Source organism: Leptidea sinapis, chromosome 20 (genome assembly GCF_905404315.1).
Source record: "Leptidea sinapis chromosome 20, ilLepSina1.1, whole genome shotgun sequence".
NCBI lineage: Eukaryota > Metazoa > Arthropoda > Insecta > Lepidoptera > Pieridae > Leptidea > Leptidea sinapis.
Window position 1 is genome coordinate 11,479,004 of NC_066284.1, and position 20,228 is coordinate 11,499,231.

Here is a 20,228-nt window from a genome sequence, read left to right on the forward strand (position 1 = left end):
AAAATAGGATGTGACATCAGTTATTGAAAGTCAAAAAAACTACCACCCATTCCAAAATGAATGCCTCAGGCCTGAGAAGAACGGGCGCAACAAACTCAGCGGGATTTTTTTTCATCAAAACATATGTTGTACAATTAAAGTAACATTTACAAAGTAACAAAGTTACATTGTACAATTAAACTTATTATTTAATAGCCTGAGGGCGGCAGCTCCATTCCCAATCTGATGTATCATTAAGAAAGTCATTTATGTTATAGTAACCTTTACTACACAAACGTTTTTTAACAATTCTTTTGAATAACGTAATACTTTTGTTTTGAACATTTTCTGGGATCTTGTTGTAAAAGCATATATACCCCACAAAAGACTTGCTAACTCGTCTTAGCCGAGTAGTAGGCATTATAAGCTTATGTCTGTTCCTGGTGTTAACATTATGGTTATGACAGTTTCTAACAAATTCACTTATGTGCCTATGATTACATTACATTATCAAGAATATATTGAGAAGCAACAGTCAAGATGTTAATTTCTTTGAATTGTGCTTTCAATAATTCCTTAGGGCCTAGGTTATAAATAGCGCGAATAGCCCTCTTCTGCAGCACAAATATTGTATTAATATCGGCAGCGCTGCCCCACAGCAATATACCATAATACTTAATACTATGGAAATAACTGAAGTATACTAGTCGCGCCGTATCTATGTCAGTTAATTGTCTAATCTTTTTAATCGCGTATGCTGCAGAACTAAGTCTGTTCGCGGATCCTTCAATATGGGGGCCCCATTGTAATTTGGAATGCAGTGTAATGCCAAGAAATTTAGCAGATTCCACCGGTTTTATAACCTCTCCGTTTAACAAAACAACATTTGGTACGGTAAATTTTATATATTTCATTTTTTTGCTATTTAACAATAGCGAAGCGAATCTTTTGTTCGGTATTGGTACCGATTTTGATTCGTAATTCGGAAACAGTCAGCCACGCTTGGCATTACCTTCTTAGTCTTTTGAATATGAAACCACTAGCCATAGATAGTTTTATAATCAGATTAAACCGTTATCTAACAAAGCCTTGAACATCGATTATGTATCCATACCAATGTTAACTAAGTCGGTATGTAATATACAAAATCAGGAATCATGTAAAATAATATTCAATAACATATCTCTTTAATAAAGCTGGTACAGCTAAGTAACTTAATCATATACTATATAAAATTAAAATAAGATTAAATAGTTATGAATATTCTCACACTTGTATTTATAAAAATAATAATAAAAAAAAATCTTTATTGGTTTTAACAAATTCTCCATAAGAAATAGTGTATATGACATTAGAGAGATAGTATTAATAGTTGCGTTATCATTAGTTGACATCTAAAGTTTTTAAGACCACCGAGGCAAAAGCCATACAGCCATACAGCCAAAAAACGATTCGATCGATTCTGCGAAGTGGACTCATTGGTTCATCTCGGTATAAATACGGTGTTGCATACGTGCAACGCAGTTGTCGCGCCGGGCACTGAACCCTACGTCCAAGGTCGAGCACACGGCTATGCTTGCCTGTGTGCGAACGTGTGAGTTTGGGGAGGAAAGTGTCTTGAACACGAACCATCATTTATTAAAAGCTCTGCTTTACTCAATATCAAACTAACAACTAGCAATTCAGAATATATTTGATGTTTTATGCAATTAGGTTTTTTTATATGTAAATGTCTAGCCTTAAGTAACAGTTTTTTTATAAGAAAAAGGAGTACATATGTTCTATTGTTAATAAGCTAATTGAGTTTTTTTTGGAAGATGTTTAGTGATCACTGCCGGCCACATTCTTTTGGAATACAAGAGGAATCATATGAGCGTTGCCAGCCCTTTAGAAAAGTGTACGCGCTTTTTTTGAAGGTACCCATATCGTATTGCCGTGGAAACACCGCACAAGGAAGCTCATTCCACAGCCTTGTAGTATGCGGAAGAAATTTCCTTGACAACCGCACTTTGGAAGAACGCCACACATCCAGATGGTGGGGATGATATCCTAGTTTGTGGCGTGTCGTGTGAAGATGGAATTCGACGGCAGGAATCAGGTCAAACACCTCTTCGGAACACTTCCCGTGATAAATGCGATAAATAATGAAGCAACGTCTCTTCGCAACGCCAAGTGGTCAAGCCCCGACAGTCAATATTGTGGTATCTTGGTATTTTATAGTTTTTTATTATAGAATTTATACGCCTAGATAGATTCTCTTGCTGCTAGACAACCGATGAAAACAGGTCGGGTTTATTACTTGTGTGTGACAAGCTACGTCTTACACTCGTGATCTATATGTTACTCTGTGTTAGTGTGCTACTAGTGTGTTAGTGTACTCTAGGTTAACTGCCAACCTCAATTTTTTTCGTCGTTTTCACAGCTGTCACAGTCTATCTAAACGTATATATGATCCAAGATTTCTGTATGTTCGAATATGTATTCGACATATTGTGGTTCACCTCTACACGATGCCTCGTGCACCCTCGTCGAATTATACTTATGAGATACTTAGATTCTCATTAATAAATTTCGCATAACAATAATATGACATGTAAGTGTGTGTCTTGGTTTAGAACTTAGGAAAAATAAATAATAAACAACTTGCCCTAACTGCCAAATTAAATGCCAAAACTGAAGAATTTCATTAATTCAAATTTCGAACAGCTTAAACATATCATTAAGCATAACACGACTAAACAAACTAAGGAGTTTCTACTGCGGAATCAAAAACAACAATAACGAAGAGGCAATATGGCACCCTTTTCTCACATATGCAAACATAACGCTTCAGATAAGGACAGCCTATACGAGGGGTCTGATCTAATATTCGCATTTCATGCCAATGACGCAAGTCTTACGCAAGGGTTCGTTGACCCGAAGGTGACCCCCAAAGGGCCTGGAGGTTTAAAGGACGAAATCCTTTGTATTAGGTTGTTTATGGTTATTTTTGTTGGAAGTTTTGCTTTTTGCTTTTGGAAGTTGTTTGCCTTGCTCTGAATATTTTGAATAAAGAACCTTTCGACTAAGCTTACTTAGCTTTCAAGCTCAAGGCTAAACTGCTGGCTGATTTTTTGAAGTGAAAACTTCGCGAGTAAAGAGGGTTCGACATTAAACGAAATTTTTTTAAGACTTCAAACAAACATTTAATTCTATGAAGAACAAAGAAGTATATTTTTTTTTCGAAACTTGATAACACGAACTACACATTGAAGCAGATTTTTTTAAATTTACAGAATTTTATCACACTGAAAAAAAATTGCTGAAAGTAACTTTATATTAATTTATTAAATCGACATAATATGTGTGTTTAGCTGAAGCTATAGTTTCGTATTATTAATTTGGAATAAAAAGTACGTTATTGTATAGAGAATTAAATTTTCTAGAAACTAAAGCAGCATTATTTATAAATAACAAAAAAACTAATGTGCTTAAGACCACACGACTGAATTAAAACATCTTTAGCTATATATCTAATTATATACATAATATATGTGTATATAATTTTCAACAAATATTTAAATTTATTAAATCGTTCGATCGCAGCTCTCTCTCCCTCTCTTGCCCCTACGAAACGTAACTCTCTATTTGGACTAACTTATATCTCCCTCTTAACTTCCGTTCTCCTCACCCAAACACACTTTTTGTAACACTCTCGTCACGCATTTACCATTTAACTGCGCTCAATTGTTCAGTGTCGCACACTATCTATGGGAAACGAAATTGTAATTTTGTTTTGCCACAATATGAACCTTTTTAAAGCTATTTAGGGACAAAACTATACTCAACTGTATCATATGTCTGTTTGATTTTTTGAAATGAAATGAAATGAAATTTTATTTGCAGGAAACATTGTACTTAAGGTGTTAACAATATAATGGATAATCCAATATGTTTCGTCAATTGACATGCAAAATATGTTACAAAATTGTCTAAACACTAATCGTACTGTTATATTGAAACATGTCGGATTTCACAATGATATCAATAATATTTATAAAATGAAATTTTAAGATATTATAATATGAGACGTAAATAATAATTCATTTAGTACCTATGTATAATATTAACAAATTCAATGTCATAAAAGTATATTAATTTACATATATTATTATCAAATAGACTAATTCATTTTGTATTGAAAAATTCATTTAAACTATAGAAGCACTTATTTGTTAACCACTGATGCAGTCTTCTTTTAAAAACTTTGAACGGTAAATCTTTCAATTCATTGGGCAATTTATTATATATTTTCACAGACATGCTGAAACAATTTCTACTAAAAGATGCAGTTCTACAGAAGGGCATTATGAGTTTATTTGGATACCTTGTGTTTAAAACCTTCTGGCTTTTTTTTGTATAGAAATCACACATATGTTTTTGAACAAATAGGCTTATTTCATAAATGTATAGGCATGGCAGCGATAGAATGGTTAGTGTATTTTTATATCATTTGATATATCAAATATAATGTCTGGATTGCACCAACTAACTATAGCAATAGCAAACATATTAAAGCACCGATTTAGCATAAAATGTGTTGCACCATTTGACAGTTTTTAGATGACGTCATAACTTTAACTGTTAACCGAAACCGTCCAATCTTCGCCGGTTAAAGCTATTGTTAACATTAAATAGTTAATGTTTCAAACAAATATTCGATATTTACTTGATTTTTAACTTTAACTTTAACTATACCAAGGAATATTTCTCTAAGCATTTCTCTTATCGTTAAATTCGACTTAAACCTTAAATATAACAGCTAATATGATGCAACCCAGCCTTAAAGAGGTATTGGTGAGTATTCAATATCATTTGTTAACATTTAATTACATTTTATATTAACAGGTTAATGAGTTATTTTGTTTTGAAAAAGTTGAAAATTAGTTACTCATAATGATAAAATCTAGAAATATTTTGTGTTATGATTTTTTCCTCCTCTTTTAGGATCCTAACGTAAGGTTCCAACAAGAAAGTTCTGACTCTGCTAACTCTATCTTAATATTGACAATTTTAATTTAACCCCCAAATAAAGTGTTCACATTTTGGACGAAAAATAACAGATGCTGTTTATCTGTTTGTTTCTAATGGCTACTCTCCGAAGTGACTGGTCCAATTATGATGCTACATTCAAAGCAGGCATGGTAATATATGAATAATGTTTTATCCAATACACTTGCTCGTAAATTTAACCTTATTGCATCGTATTTAGGGCCATAAACCGAACTATAACAAATGCACAATAATATAACACACTAGTGCATAATAGAATTATCCTAACAAAGTAAACTTAATACATAACTGCAAATTATATGAGAGTAAACAGAACATTTTCAATTTAATCGCGTATTTTTTTTTGTAACAACAAAGAGGTTATATGCCGCTGAAATTCCATTAAAATTTTGGAATAGATTAGTGTGTTAATTATTTATAATTCACAATAATTTGTTACAAAATAAATGCATTTTATCACAAAAATTATAAATTTGAAGTATCTAATAAAGTAAATCTTGCGCACTATTTCCCATACTTTTCATATTTGTTTGCATTTGTTGCTGTGTGTATTTGAAGTTTTAATACAGAAGATGAACATACTATATACACACATTTAATTCTGCCAGAAATACTAAAAACTGTGAAAATACCATCAAAAACAATCGAATGACGTTTTGACAATTGTACATTCACCAAATGTTTTAATAATTAAGCGATTTATGCAATACATGTTTGTTTCTTGTCTCGCAAATCTATTGAAAAACTGCGTATGAAACTCGTGAGTAAGGTGCTCACTAGACACTCGGCTGATTTACGCCCTCGCCTGCGGCTCGGGTTGCAACCTACAGCCTCGTGTATAATAAGCAACTTATCTCACTTGTACCAGTGGGAGGCTCCTTTGCACAGGATGCCGGCTAGATTATGGGTACCACAACGGCACCTATTTCTGCCGTGAAACAGTAATGTGTAAGCATAACTGTGTTTCGGTCTGAACGGCACCTTAGCCTGTGTGAAATTACTCGGCAAATGAGACTTAACATCTTATGTCTCAAGGTAACGAGCGCAGTTGTACTGCCGCTCAGAATTTTCTGGGGTTTTTCAATAATCCTGAGCGGCACTGAATTGTAATGAGCAGAGCGAATCAATTACCATCAGCTGAACGTCCTGCTCGTCTCGTCCCTTATTTTCATAAAAATAAAAAAAACATAATATTAGTATATTATATAAAAACGGATTGTGGTGCAACATAAGACAAACCAAAAACAAATCGTGAGTTAATTAGGAGTTTCTTCTCCAAACAAAGCATTGATATTGCGAGCTGTTTCTGGTGCGTTACTTCCACGCTGGAACTCGTTATCCAATGTTACTTCATTCATCAAGGTATCAATCATTACTTTTGCAGACGAATGATACCACATATTTGGAATGGAGTGACCACTCACACAGGCTATTGAATAATAAATTTTATTGTAAGATATAATATTGTAACCATATTTTTATAAAAATAAATCCGTTAAGTTTCTTGCACCCGTTCTCAGGTCTCACGCATATCCTATTTTGAATAAAAAATAATAGAATTTGAATGAAAAACCAAGTGAAAAACAAACAATCCAATGTCAGGTAACATAACATTCTAGATATTAGTGAACCTGAAAAAAATTCCCTCTGAAATATCGCAACATAGATGTTCTATTATAATCCGTAAGAGCGAAAACGGCAATACAGCTATTTCGAACTTAAACCCAATTGTTTAAATGTGTATACTTACATCCGGTAAAAAAACAATATACCAAAATTAAAACAATTTGTGCGTATATGGGTATAAGAAGAATACCACCACCCCATCTCCTCTCGTGGGTGTCGTAAGAGAGATCCTTCCGAGAGTGTATTTTTTTATTACAATAAGGTGCGAGACCAGCAGGACGTTCAGCTAATGGTGATGGATATGACCTGCCCATTACAATGCATTGCCACTCAGGATTTTTGACAAACCCTATAATACTGAGTGGCACTTAAATTGCGCTCATCACCTTGAGACCGGATGATAAGTCTCATTTGCTCAGTAATTTCACTAGCTAAGGCAAGATAAAGAACGAAAAAGAATATACGGCCAGAAGCCTCCTACTGGTAAATGCTATTAGATGCCTCTTACTACAACCCTTGGGCCTTTTTGTGCCCCGGGGAAGTACAGGGCAAATCTACAGCGATTGCCAACCCGACTGCTAAACGTTCGCGATTATGGCAAAAATCCCCAAAAAATATGACTCCTAGTCCGCGGCGGACCCGCTTGTGGTGGCCACGGTAGCAGCCACATAAGCTGATCTGGTCAAGATTACTGGGATAGATTAGATGAGGGAAATGCAAACAAATCATCATCGAACCTTTGAAGGATGCCAATGTCCCCAATGTGCAGTAGACGTCTTGGCTGTACTTAACTTAATCATTTTTTTTTATGGAAAAGGAGTCCAAACGAGCGTACGGGTCACCTGGTGTTAAATGATCACCGCTGCCCACACTCTCTTGCTATACCAGAGGAATCACAGGAGGTGTACACGCTTATCTTGAAGGTACACATATTGTAGTATCGTTCCGGAAATACCGCACAAGGAAGCTAAATCCACTGCTAGGTTATACGTGAAAAAAAGTTTCTTGAAAACCGTACTGTGGAGGAACGCCACACATCCGGATGGTGGGGATGACATCCTAATTAGTGGCATGTCGTGCGAAGGTGAATTTGAACTGAAGCCAGTCCTAAGCTAGTAAATGCAACAAATTAATATAATCTTTCGGCAATTTCCATTGAATTATTTATCAACGATCGCGTTTCCGATTTCTATTCGCTATTGACGTCATTTCCATAATCCGGCACGCTTGTGAGTGACATAAACGTGACGTTTGCACGTGGGTCCGTCACGTGATAACTAGAAACAGCACGTGTTTGCTTAATGTTGAACTCGGAAATGTACCAGTTCTCTCGAACGTTCTATGAGCTTGTGGACTCTATAATTAATTCCAATGAAATATATTGACACGCTGAGCACTTTATTTTGTAAATAAAAGAGAGTGAGATATCACGCTCGGATACGTAACGCTCATTAGGGTAAATTCGGATTGAATCATCTAAACATAAGACATGAGAAATTCAAATAGAGTCACGATCGGAATTCTTTACACCATGATAAAATACTTTTGATTCAAAACTCTTGCACCAGTGTTTAGTACATATTTTATTGTGTTGAAAAGTTTTTTTTTTCATATTATGTAATTTATAGATACATATTTTGTTCGATGTTTTTAACAATTTTCAATTAACGTCCTATACAATCCTCTGAAAAGATAATTTAAATTAAACTGCATTAGCAGGCAGGAAACCGCTATATAAATCCTCGGACCTACAATTAATACAACCACCATGGTAACACAAAACTGGCACAAAGGATAGCTTACAAAACCCGAATTCACCCTTCTAACCTTTGCCAGACATGGTCTAAAACCAAAGCTTGGGTCAACGACCAGCAAGGTGACACCAAAGTCACTGTGACCTACCCTAACGTCCCGGGTTCGGTTCCCAGAACAGAATAATAGTCTGGAAGCTTTGTCCGTCCGGTTTTTTTGCACACGGCGAATAGTCGCAAGGTCATGTCTGGTGTTGTCATGAATTGAGAAGGGTCATGTTATTTAACGGTTACGATAGCGTTTAAACCAGTTACAATTCAGATATTATTATATCATTTTGACAGTACATAACTTTATATTTAATATAATACTAGCCGTTTCCGCCCGCTTCGCTGGGCGAATTTTAAAAGGACATAAATTAATGAAGGAATGATGGAATTCTAAAAATAAACAATTAGCCATAAACTATCTAGGATAAATTTCGCATAGAATGGTTGTAGTTTCATGTCGATACGATCAGTGGTTTAGGCGTGATTGAGCATCAACCAAAGACCATTTTCATTATATATATATATATATATATATATATATATATATATATATATATATTCCTTTATTCAAATTGTTACCTATATATATATTATATAAGGAAATTGTGATGTTAAATAAATATAATATAAGCAAAGCAAAAGAGGATATACAAATAAGTTTTACTTGTGTTTCTTTGTATATATATATACAAAGAAACACAAGTAAAACTTATATATATTTCTTTGTATATAGTGCGTTTAAGCCAAGTTACTCACAGATAGATATTAATACAATCACCAATTCTAAAATTTATTTTTCAGACCTGAGAAAAATGGACGCATGAAACGCAGCGAGCATCTTTAATCATAAAATTTATAACATAGTCTGAGTGCGGTCGCGCCATTCCCAATCTGTAGTAAAGAAAGTTATCACAGAGTCGGTATGGTTACTTACATATTAAGTTATAGTAACCTTTAATACATAAGTCTTTAAACAATTCCTTTGAATTATGTTCAACATTTGTTTTGAATATTTTCTGGGATCTTGTTGCAAAAGCATATACATCGCCCCACAAAATACTTACTAACTCGAAGTAACCAAGTAATAGGCATAACAAGTTTATGTTTATTCCTGGTCCTTTAAAAAGTTCCAGTGGGCAGTTCATAGTCATCATAAGCTCAATTTCACCATATAATACTCACACTATTATTGCTAATTTAGTCAGAAATAAAAAGTAAAATAGTAAATGTATCCCTATAAATTTTAAGGAGTTCCATAAATTACCCAACATACAAAAATAATTCAGTCGAATTAAGATAGAAGATAGACACCACACTAACGATAACTCTCTTTAACAGTTTAATTAGAAAACCAATACTGAGTTAATGGAATATTCCAACGTTTTAATTGAGTGTTCCATAATTTATTGAAATACTGAAACAACGCGTTATGCAATCTAGGCGCGTCTCCATTGTCTCATAACAATGCGACACGACTTGAAGCAGGCCACAAAATTATGTACATATCAATTTATAGATGTAGTTCATGTATTTTACTTGTGGAATAGAACAAGTGATATTTTGTTCCATCTTGCAACTCCAGAGGAATCCTTCTACAACTTGATACTAATTATTGTAGGCTTCATAAGATACATATAAGCTTTAAGGGTTAATGTATACACTTTTATAATAAAGTCCCAGCCACTCTTCAGATATTATATATAAATTAAATCCTACTACTCCACAGCTGAATATCTATAAATGATCGGACAACCTGGGCTAGATTATGTTTAATTTGTAGCAATAACAATGTACAATTTATTTTATTATAAAGAGCACAAAAAAGAATGCTGGGAGAGTTTCTTGCGCCGTTTCTTCTTTCTCTTTCAAATATATATTATTATTCTTTAAGGAAGGTGTACGCCATTTTTTTTTTGAAGGTACCCTTGTCGTATCGTCCCGAAAACTCCACACAAGGAAGCTTTTTCCACAGCTTTGTAGTACGTGGGAAAAAGTTCCTTGAAAACCGCACTGTGGAGGAACGCGACTCTTCTATCCTAATTTGTAGTGTGTCGCACGAAGGTGGAGTTTGGCAGCAGCAATCAGGTGAAACAGCTCTTCGGAACACTCCCCGTGATAAATGCCGTAGAAGACATACAACGAAGTGATCGAGCTGATGCTGGGATGTACCAGACCACAGATGACAGCAATACTCCATATGTGGCCGGACCTGCGCTTTGCAGAGCTCGAGAGAATAAGGGCTTGAAGTATTGCCGTGCTCTAGTCTATTCCGACGCCCAGCTTCTTGTTAATTTGTCTTTGCCCTCCAGATGACCGAGGAATTTGCAATTTCGAGACCCAGTTTTCCGATTAAACGAGCATACAAGCAGCATACGCTGCTGACGTCAGAATTAGTTAGCAGCTCAGAACACGACTTTAAGTGATAACTCGTGTTAGATTTAATATGAAGCAATTGAAATGGTTCATACGACCAGCTGTGCTGTGAGTGATTGCACATTGGCACTCTACATCTAGAAGCCGGAAATAAATGCCCGTTTCCCATTAATTGTAAAATGTGATTTGGAAGTTTATTTATTATTCAATATATTTTATCATTATCATTATTTCAGTCGTAAGACGTCCACTGTTAGACAAAGGCCTTATCTAAATATATAAAAATGAATTGCTGTTCGTTAGTCTCGCTAAATCTCGAGAACGGCTGGACCAATTTGGCAAATTTTTATCTTGAATTATTTGTGGAAGTCCAGAGAAGGTTTATAAGGTGAATAAATATTAAAAATTCTCGGAATTAAATAAAAACAACAGTTCTGTTTTTACTTTGATGTGTCCCCCGTCGTTTAAAAATCAAAATTGAAAGAATAGTTTAAAATGACTAACTTAATAACTTATTAGAATAATAACTTATTAAGGTAGAATAATAACTTATTAGAATCTTTCTAACTTTCTCAGGAGATAAAAAATAAACTTAATATTAGCTTTTATTTCTCTAATATTAGGCAATTTTCAATATTAGAAATAATAATAATATATATATTAAGTCAATTAAAAAATAAACTTGTGAAGAGTGAAAACCCTATAAGCTGCGGAGTACGCCATGCATTGCTTTTCGTTAAACATCAAAACCGACGGCCCACTGTTACTTTTCTGTACACTGTGGTGTGAGCATGGATTTTGAATTCTGTTTAACAGCAAACTCGATATATCCTTGAGTATCTAATTTAAAATTCTCTTCTACCGTTGTTGTCTGGAAGTCAAACAAAGCCGCATAATATAATATGACGTAATACGTACAACAGATGAGTCATATTACCTTGTACCGACGTCCCTTCGCAGAAATACGTCTGGTGTCTGAACTTCACAGTCTAGTCTAGACATGTTAGTCCCGTTGCATATAAACTTAATAATATAACAATGTCTGTTCTGTGAAATATATCCTCTTATATAACAAGCTGACCCGACAGATATTGTTCTGTTCATAATAAAAAAAATCGATAGTTTAGATAACGAATGACTATGGACGGAAAATGTTTTTTTCCTCGTCTTCACACCACGGGTTTAATATGTTAACGTTAGTGGTGTGATAAGTAGAATCTGTCAAAGTAGGCAAAGATATATTATTACTTTTGTACATAGGTAACTTTATTAATTAGCGTTAACAATATGTTATGTTTTTAAAGTGATAATCCTCACTTCTAGGATTAATACACAAATAAAATTTGAAAAACAAAATTTTATGAACGACGCGGGATTCGAACCCACGAAGTCCGGCGTTCCGTGCCGGTGCTCTAACCAACTGAGCTAACCGTTCGAGTGTCGTATCGTTATAAAATCTTGTATGCTTTGTCTTTAAAAACATAACATATTGTTTAGATTTACAAGAGCGACATCTCAAGTCAATTTCCAAATATGCAAATATTAGGGAGGAGCAGGTTATCAACTGTAAAGTAGATCCTGTAGATGAAGCCACAACTTGAGAGTTGAACAAAGCATACAAGATTTTATAACGATACGACACTCGAACGGTTAGCTCAGTTGGTTAGAGTACCGGCACGGAACACCGGAGGTCCTGGGTTCGAGTCCCGCATCGTTCATAAAATTTTGCTGTTTTTCAAATTTTATTTGTGTATTAATTCTAGAAGTGAGGATTATCACTTTAAAAACATAACTTATTGTTAAGTTTTAACTACCTACACGACCTCCGGCGTTCCGTGCCGGTGCTCTAACCAACTGAGCTAACCGTTCGAGTACCGCCTCGCTATAAAATCCTGTTTGCTTTGTTCAACTCCCAATTAATTAGTTAGCGTAGTATTTCCATAAAATGTCCTAAAGATATATAATTATTAATAAGTTTCTAAAGTTAAAACTCTTCAGGTGTAGTAAAGATTTGAGTGTCTCGGTTGACAAAGTAAATATTTTTTTTACTGTAGGTATCATATCATGAGAATAGAAAATGACACAGCACTTATATCAATTCATTCAACCTGAGCGTTGAACAAAAAGCAAACAGAATTATGTAACGAGGCGGTTCTCGAACGGTTAGCTCAGTTGGTTAGAGCACCGGCACGGAACGCCGGAGGTCGTGTGTTCGAATCCCGCATCGTTCATAAAATTTTGTTTATCAAATTTTATTTGTAGGATTAATAATTCTAGGATAAGCCAATAAATTATTAATCCTAGAAGTGAGGGTTATCACTTTAAAAACATAACATATTGTTTATATATTATAATTCTCGCACATCAAGCTAACCTGTGAATTTTTTTTTCCAAGTAGTATGTACCTATATCCTCTTCATTATAAAACCATATAAATTATATCCTTACTTTATATACATTTTTGTACTTAGACATTTTTGACTGTATAAATCACACTGTTCACTGTTACCATTGAATGATGTGTTCATCTTTAATTGTTACATATATCAGAATAATTGTACCTAGCATAAGTTTATATAAATGTGTAATATATGTAATGTTGATGATCCAAATAAATAAATAAATAAATAAATAAATATATAAATCACCAACACAGGGTGTAGTAAAAAAACCCTTGGTGTGACCACGAGGAAAAAAAATTACTTGTAATCACACTGGTGTGACTAACTGGTGTGACCACGAGTCGGGAATAGTATAGAGCTGTATAGTCATACATGATTGTACACGTGGTTTTGTTTTAGCAATGGCAGGGCCTTTCCTTATGTATCTTTTGTTATTACTCATAAAAGAACGCATAATAAAAAAAAATATTTAAACAATTTCTTATTTTTTTTTTAAAGTGATAACCCTCACTTCTGGAACTAATTACACAAATAAAATTTATGAACGATGCGGGACTCGAACCCGCGACCATTCGAGTTCCGTCCGAGCGCACTTCCAACCGTTCGAGTGATGTATCGTTCATAAATCTTGATATGTCTTTTTCAACTCTCAGGGTCTAACCATACCTAATATATAAAAAATTGATGTTTGTTTCCAGTGAACTCCTAATGAACGGATATTAATTTAGTAAGTTTAAATAGTTTTTATTTCGATTTGGGACCCATAATTATTTTTATTTTCAATTTTGTTTTGTATGGACATATTTTATATGAGAGAATTTATTGATGCACGGATTGACAGTTCTGCTGTGAATCAATTTCAATATAGCAACGGGGATTATTATTTATATTTTAACGAAATCATTCTTGATGTAATGAAATCATATTATTAACAAAGTCATAAAGAAAAGTATTTTATTTATTACGTACAGAACAACGTCTGTCAGGTCAGCTTATGTAAAGTGATGCAACAATCATACTAAACCGTGAAATACTCAATGCATTACAAACAAATAAATGAATAAAAACACAAGAGTTATTGAGAACAGTGGATGGATGAATCCACACACGTTGTAAGTAAATTGATGTATAATACCTCAATTTACGTGAGCATTTTATTAAAGCACAAATAAAATTTTAAAAACAAAATTTTATGAACGATGCGGGATTCGAACCCACGACCTCCGGCGTTCAATGCCGGTGCTCTAACCAACTGAGCTAATCGTTCGAGTAAAACATAACATATTGTTTAGATTTACAAGAGCGACATCTCAAGTCAATTTCCTAATATGCAAATATTGGGGTTGAGCAGGTTATCAACTGTAAAGTAGATCCTGTAGATGAAGCCACAACCTGAGAGTTGAACAAAGCAAACAGAATTTTATAAAGAGGCGGTACTCGAACGGTTAGCTCAGTTGGTAAGAACACCGGCACGGAACGCCGGAGGTCGTGGGTTCGAATCCCGTATCGTTCATAAAATTTTATTTTTCAAATTTTATTTGTGTATTAATCCTAGAAGTGAGCGTTATCACTTTAAAAACATAACATATTGTTTATTTTATTAAAGATCATAAAAATATACAAAAAATCACTTAAATCTTCAGAACATGATGCAGAGTTTGCTACCTGCCACCACAAGAAGTTCCCGTTCATAAGCATGACGCATTCACCAGCCATCGCCTCCCTCAACCATTTTTTAGGAAAAGGAACGACCAATGACGCACATGGCATTTAAGCGATCATGACGAAGCCTGTTACGAGAACTCAAATAAATAACAAAAAAGAATGTTCTACATATTACTATGCAATACTCGTTAAATACATAACATATACAATACATATTCGTTCATCTTTGCATATAATTCGTAATTGATAAAATAGTTTTGATACTTAAAAAGGTTATTATTACCCGTTGCTTATTCTACGTCATTAAGCTACATAATAGCTTTAATTATTATTTTATAGCAATAACTCCTCAATAGCTCCTTTTATCAGGAAATCACGCGCCTCACAGTCCTTTTTATTTTTATTTTATTATGTTTTTTTACCTATTTAATTTAATTTTGTATTTTAAGATTGTAATTAATACTGAAAATTGAAGGTGTGTGTTTTCTATTCTATTCTATAACAATGGCAGTACAATATTGGATATTTTAGGAAGAGCGCAAAAAGCTGGGAGAGTTTCTACTGCCGCTTCTTCTCTCTCAGAGCGCCATTTGTTTCCGAAGCGGTGGTAGTGTTAGAAGTGACATTAAAAAGAATTCTAAAGCAATCAGTTTTGAGAAACTTAATGCCTTTTACGCCTTTTTGCCCTTTTTTTTATTAAAATACGGGACGAGACGAGCAGGACGTTCAGCTGATGGTTATTGATACGCCCTGCCCATTACAATGCAGTGCCGCTCAGGATTTTTGAAAAGCCCAACAATTCTGAGCAGCACTTCAATTGCGCTCGTCACCTTGAGACATAAGACGTTAAGTCTTGTCTAGTAATTTCACTAGCTTCGGCGCCCTTCAGACCGAAACACAAATTATTGTACACATTATTGCTTCACGGCAGAACTACGCACCCTTGTGATACCCATAATCTAGCCGGCATCCTGCACAAAGGAGCCTCCCACTAGTAAATATGCCTTTTAATAATACCCATAGTATTATAAGATTACTAATTTAGCGTCCTTTTCATTACGACTACACTCAATAATAGAATGACTCACCAATGTCCTCTTTAATAAGTATGTATAGCTAATATATAAAATGGAGGGGTCTGGTTGTCGCGACGTCTGTGACTCAGCAATTCTAGGTAACAACCTGCTTAGCTCCATCGATTTACATAATAAGAACTTAACAAACATTGTCCTGTATAATATTTAAAAAAAATGGAGCCGTCGCCACAATTCAGACTATGAACATTTTTATGAAAATTTTTGTTTACATCGATGATGTAATTGTTTTTTGTGTACGGCTTTTTTAGGAGTTTTCATTCAGGTTGATTATATATTATAATTATTAGCTTACACTGAAAAGTAAAAATTAAAAAAAAACAACTTTTAATAAAACCGACGTCAAAAAAAATAAATAAAAAAATTACTAAAAATTTAATTTAATTCACCTTTACTTTGAATATAAAATACTATTATTTGTATGTGCTACATATTGATAGCTTTGAAGTCGGTGCCAAGCCAAATGTTATAGTAAGTACCTACACTCGCCACGCGTGACTTTGAGCGGGATAGCTTCGTCTAGAACGTGTGGCCAGACAACCTTAATAATTACAGTAAGTAAGCTGTTTATAATATTAAGTTTTGTTTAGGGCTTGGCACCGACTTAAAACCTTTCAATAGGTAGCACATATTAATAAAAGCATTTTATTAATATTAAAGGTAAAGGTGTATTAAATTAAATTTTTAGTTATTTGATACTTTTGAGTTTTTGAAGTCGGTTTTTTTACCTGTACTTCACTACTACTTACTAGCTTCACCTGTACGTTTGTTTTGTTTGTAACTGACTCATTTGGGCGCGATTTTGGCCCAATTTGAACTGACAGATTTCGTTTAAATTTCATAGATTTATCGAGGACCGATGACAATACATTAATTTGATAAAATTATTCCATTTTTCAATTTGCAAAATAAGATTTAAATTTACATAAATTTCATCTATAAGGCAGGAATTGATGTTAATTTTAAATTTTAAAATAAAATTTCTATATCTTATTACGATTTCTACAAAAAGCATTTTTTTTAACTGCTATTAATTTTAATTTCTCCTTTGATTTTACAAAAAAAAAGAGTGTAAAACTTGTATAAAATTTAAAATATATCATATTGAAATATATTTAATTCTCGTCCATTGGTGTGGTTCAGTACACATATGAGTTACAAGAGGCTTGGTAGCTGAAGTTTGATACAAATGGTCTAGTTGACCAGCTAACGTCAGGGTGTCGAATTTGCGTGTCGGTGTGCGCACGTATCGTATAATCTAATATATAAAATTCTCGTGTCACGGTGTGCGGGACCGAACTCCTCCGAAACGGCTTGACCGATTCTCATGAAATTTTGAGTGCATATTGGGAAGGTCTGAGAATCGGACAACATAACATTTTTCATCCCCCTAAATGTTAAGGGTGGTCCACACGACTTTTTTTATTTATTTGACATTTTTTTTTTAAATTTTGAGTCAGCATTAAAAAATACATACAACTTCAAATTTTCACCCATCTACGATCAACAGTTACTTTTGTATCGCGATTTTAATATCGGCAATACAACGTTTGCTAGGTCAGCTAGTTTATATATAATTGAATCTGATAATTTTTCCCTAATGCGACGAAAGACGTATTACTTCAAAATATTTTTTTTCTAATAAGTAAAATAATTTGGTATATTGATAAATATAAATTTAATAATTGCAACAGCTCAAGCACAGTAGACAGTACATATGTCTACTGTGGCCCAAGTTTGTTCAAAAACAAAGATCGCTTGGCGACGCGTCGCCATGTCTGTCAGACGCAAGTCGATGAAAACCGATAAGTATCTTAAAGCCGCTACACATGGTGGTATTTTGTCTCTACCTTAAGATTTTTGTATACATATACTATAACTGAATTTATTCGTAACAATTACACAATTTAAATTTGGAATACATATGTATCCAATGTGGCGTGTTAGACTTGCTGTTCTAGGCGACACGTCGCCACGGGTGCATAGCTATGACAAACTTCAGCCCTGAGTTTTGTTTTAGATAATCAAAATAATGTTTTACTCCTTAGAAATATAAATATTTTTTTTTAACCGACTTCCAAAAGGAGGAGGTTATCAATTCGATCGGTATTTTTTTATGTGTGTACACAGATTACTCAGAGATTTATGAGCTGATTAGCGTAATTTTTTCGTTTGATGCGAAATACATGCCATTTGGTCCCATAAAAATTTTACATACTTTGGCCCAGTACTTTTCATTTTGTGAACATTTGATATGAAAATTTTCGTCTACCTGGATGACATAATTGTTTTCTATATACGACTTTTTTTTTAGTTTTCATTCTGGTCAATTATATATTATTATTAACTGAAACTAAAACGTTAAATATAAATAAAAAACCGACTTCAAAAACTGAAAAGTATCAAATAACTAAAAATTTAATTTAATACATCTCATATGCAAACCTTTACCTTTAATATTAATAAAATACTATTATTTGTATGTGCTACATATTGATAGCTTTGAAGAAGATGCCAAGCCGAATGTAATAAAGGTACTTTGAGCGGGATAGCTTCGTCTAGAACAAAACAAACCAAGCGGTAAATAATTACAGTAAGTAAGCTGTTCATAATATTAAGTTTTATTTTGTTTAGGGCTTGGCACTGACTTAAAACCTATCAATAGGTAGCACAATAATAAAATTATTTTATTAATATTAAAGGTAAAGGTTTGCATATGAGGTGTATTAAATTAAATTTTTAGTTATTTGATACTTTTCAGTTTTTGAAGTCGGTTTTTTTAAACGTAGTTTATTTTTTCTGATAATATGGAATATTTATTACATTCAAATTATAATTTAAATCATCGTTGCCAGCCTTCAATGAAAGTAAGTGAAAACGATTACATAAAACTGAAATGAGTAATATAAATACAGATTTGTCTGCAGATGTACACAAGTTAAAACAATGCATGGGTTGCATTTCCATAGATGCACACACCGAGTCATTGTTTCATAATTTTTGACAGCCACATAAAATCATAGAAGTGAAAAACATTCACCGCTTTTAGTTTAGATTAATGACACATAGATGGGGGCGCTTTTGGCGTTTTAACATGTGTATTATCAATTTAAGATTAATAATGTAAGGATTAAATATTTTCAAAGAAGTACTGTTAAGTAGTACTAGAAGTACTAGCTAAACTTTATTCGTGTCATTTAATATAATACTATCATTATTAATTACATAGTAAATTAGTATTTCGTTTGTTAGACACTACTTTATATGTTTTGTACCATTTAATATACGACGTATGTATAATGATGATATGAATAAAAATAGATAGATATGAAAAAAAAATCTTAATTGATTTCTTTAGAAATATTGCCAATATTATCAAACAAATTTGATTGCAAGATAATTTTCTGCTTTAAGAGCACGTTAGCGGAGTGCTATACGACTTCCGATCGAGCGAGATATTGCGGGTTTATTCCCAGGCATTGTTCCATTACATATTTTTAAAGTCTACCTGTTTGTAATGATGTACGTCCAACAAATATTGAATATATTAATTTATGATATTAATTGGCCATCCGTAAATTACGTCACACAAGTTGGATGGATTTTTCAATCCCCTTTTCGTGCTTGTAACTTTTTTTATGAAAATAAGGGACGAGACGAGCAGGACGTTCATTTGATGGTAATTGATAAGCCCTACGCATTACAATGCAGTGTCACTCAGAATTCTTGAAAAACACAAAAATTCTGAGCGGCACTACATTTGTCTCATTTGAAATTACTGGGAATTTCACTAGCTACGCATGCATTCAGACCGAAATAATAATGCTTACACATTACTGCTTCACGGCGGAAATAGGCGCCGGTGTGGTACCTATAATCTGGCCGGCATCCTGTACAAATGAGCCTCCCACTCCAAAGTAAAACTTCACAAATGCGATGTCACTGGAACATTATCCATTTGAAGAAAAACGTATTCATTGTGCGCGTAAAATTCATACGACTACGAATTACGATATTAATTCGTGTCCAAAGTGCGCGTGGCCTAAAATGAGACAATAATGCATTTTAATCGATGCCTAAGAACCTATATTAACCGATTGTGTGGAAATCGTGGAGGTCACGTTACGGAATCATATCCAGTAGTATATAGTTGCGTGTTATTACATAATGCTGACCGACTTAACCCACAGACCTACATGCGGCCAAGTGCACCCGTGTTGCTGCTGCTATGTTCA

At 33.9% G+C, this 20,228-nt stretch overlaps 1 non-coding gene across 1 annotated transcript; it reads right to left on the reverse strand.

Moving 5' to 3' along the window:
* Positions 1–14,427: 14,427 nt before the first annotated feature.
* Trnas-uga (transfer RNA serine (anticodon UGA)) lies at positions 14,428–14,501 on the reverse strand. Its single transcript has one exon. It is a non-coding gene; the product is annotated as a tRNA-Ser (tRNA).
* Between the last annotated feature and the right edge of the window lie 5,727 nt (positions 14,502–20,228).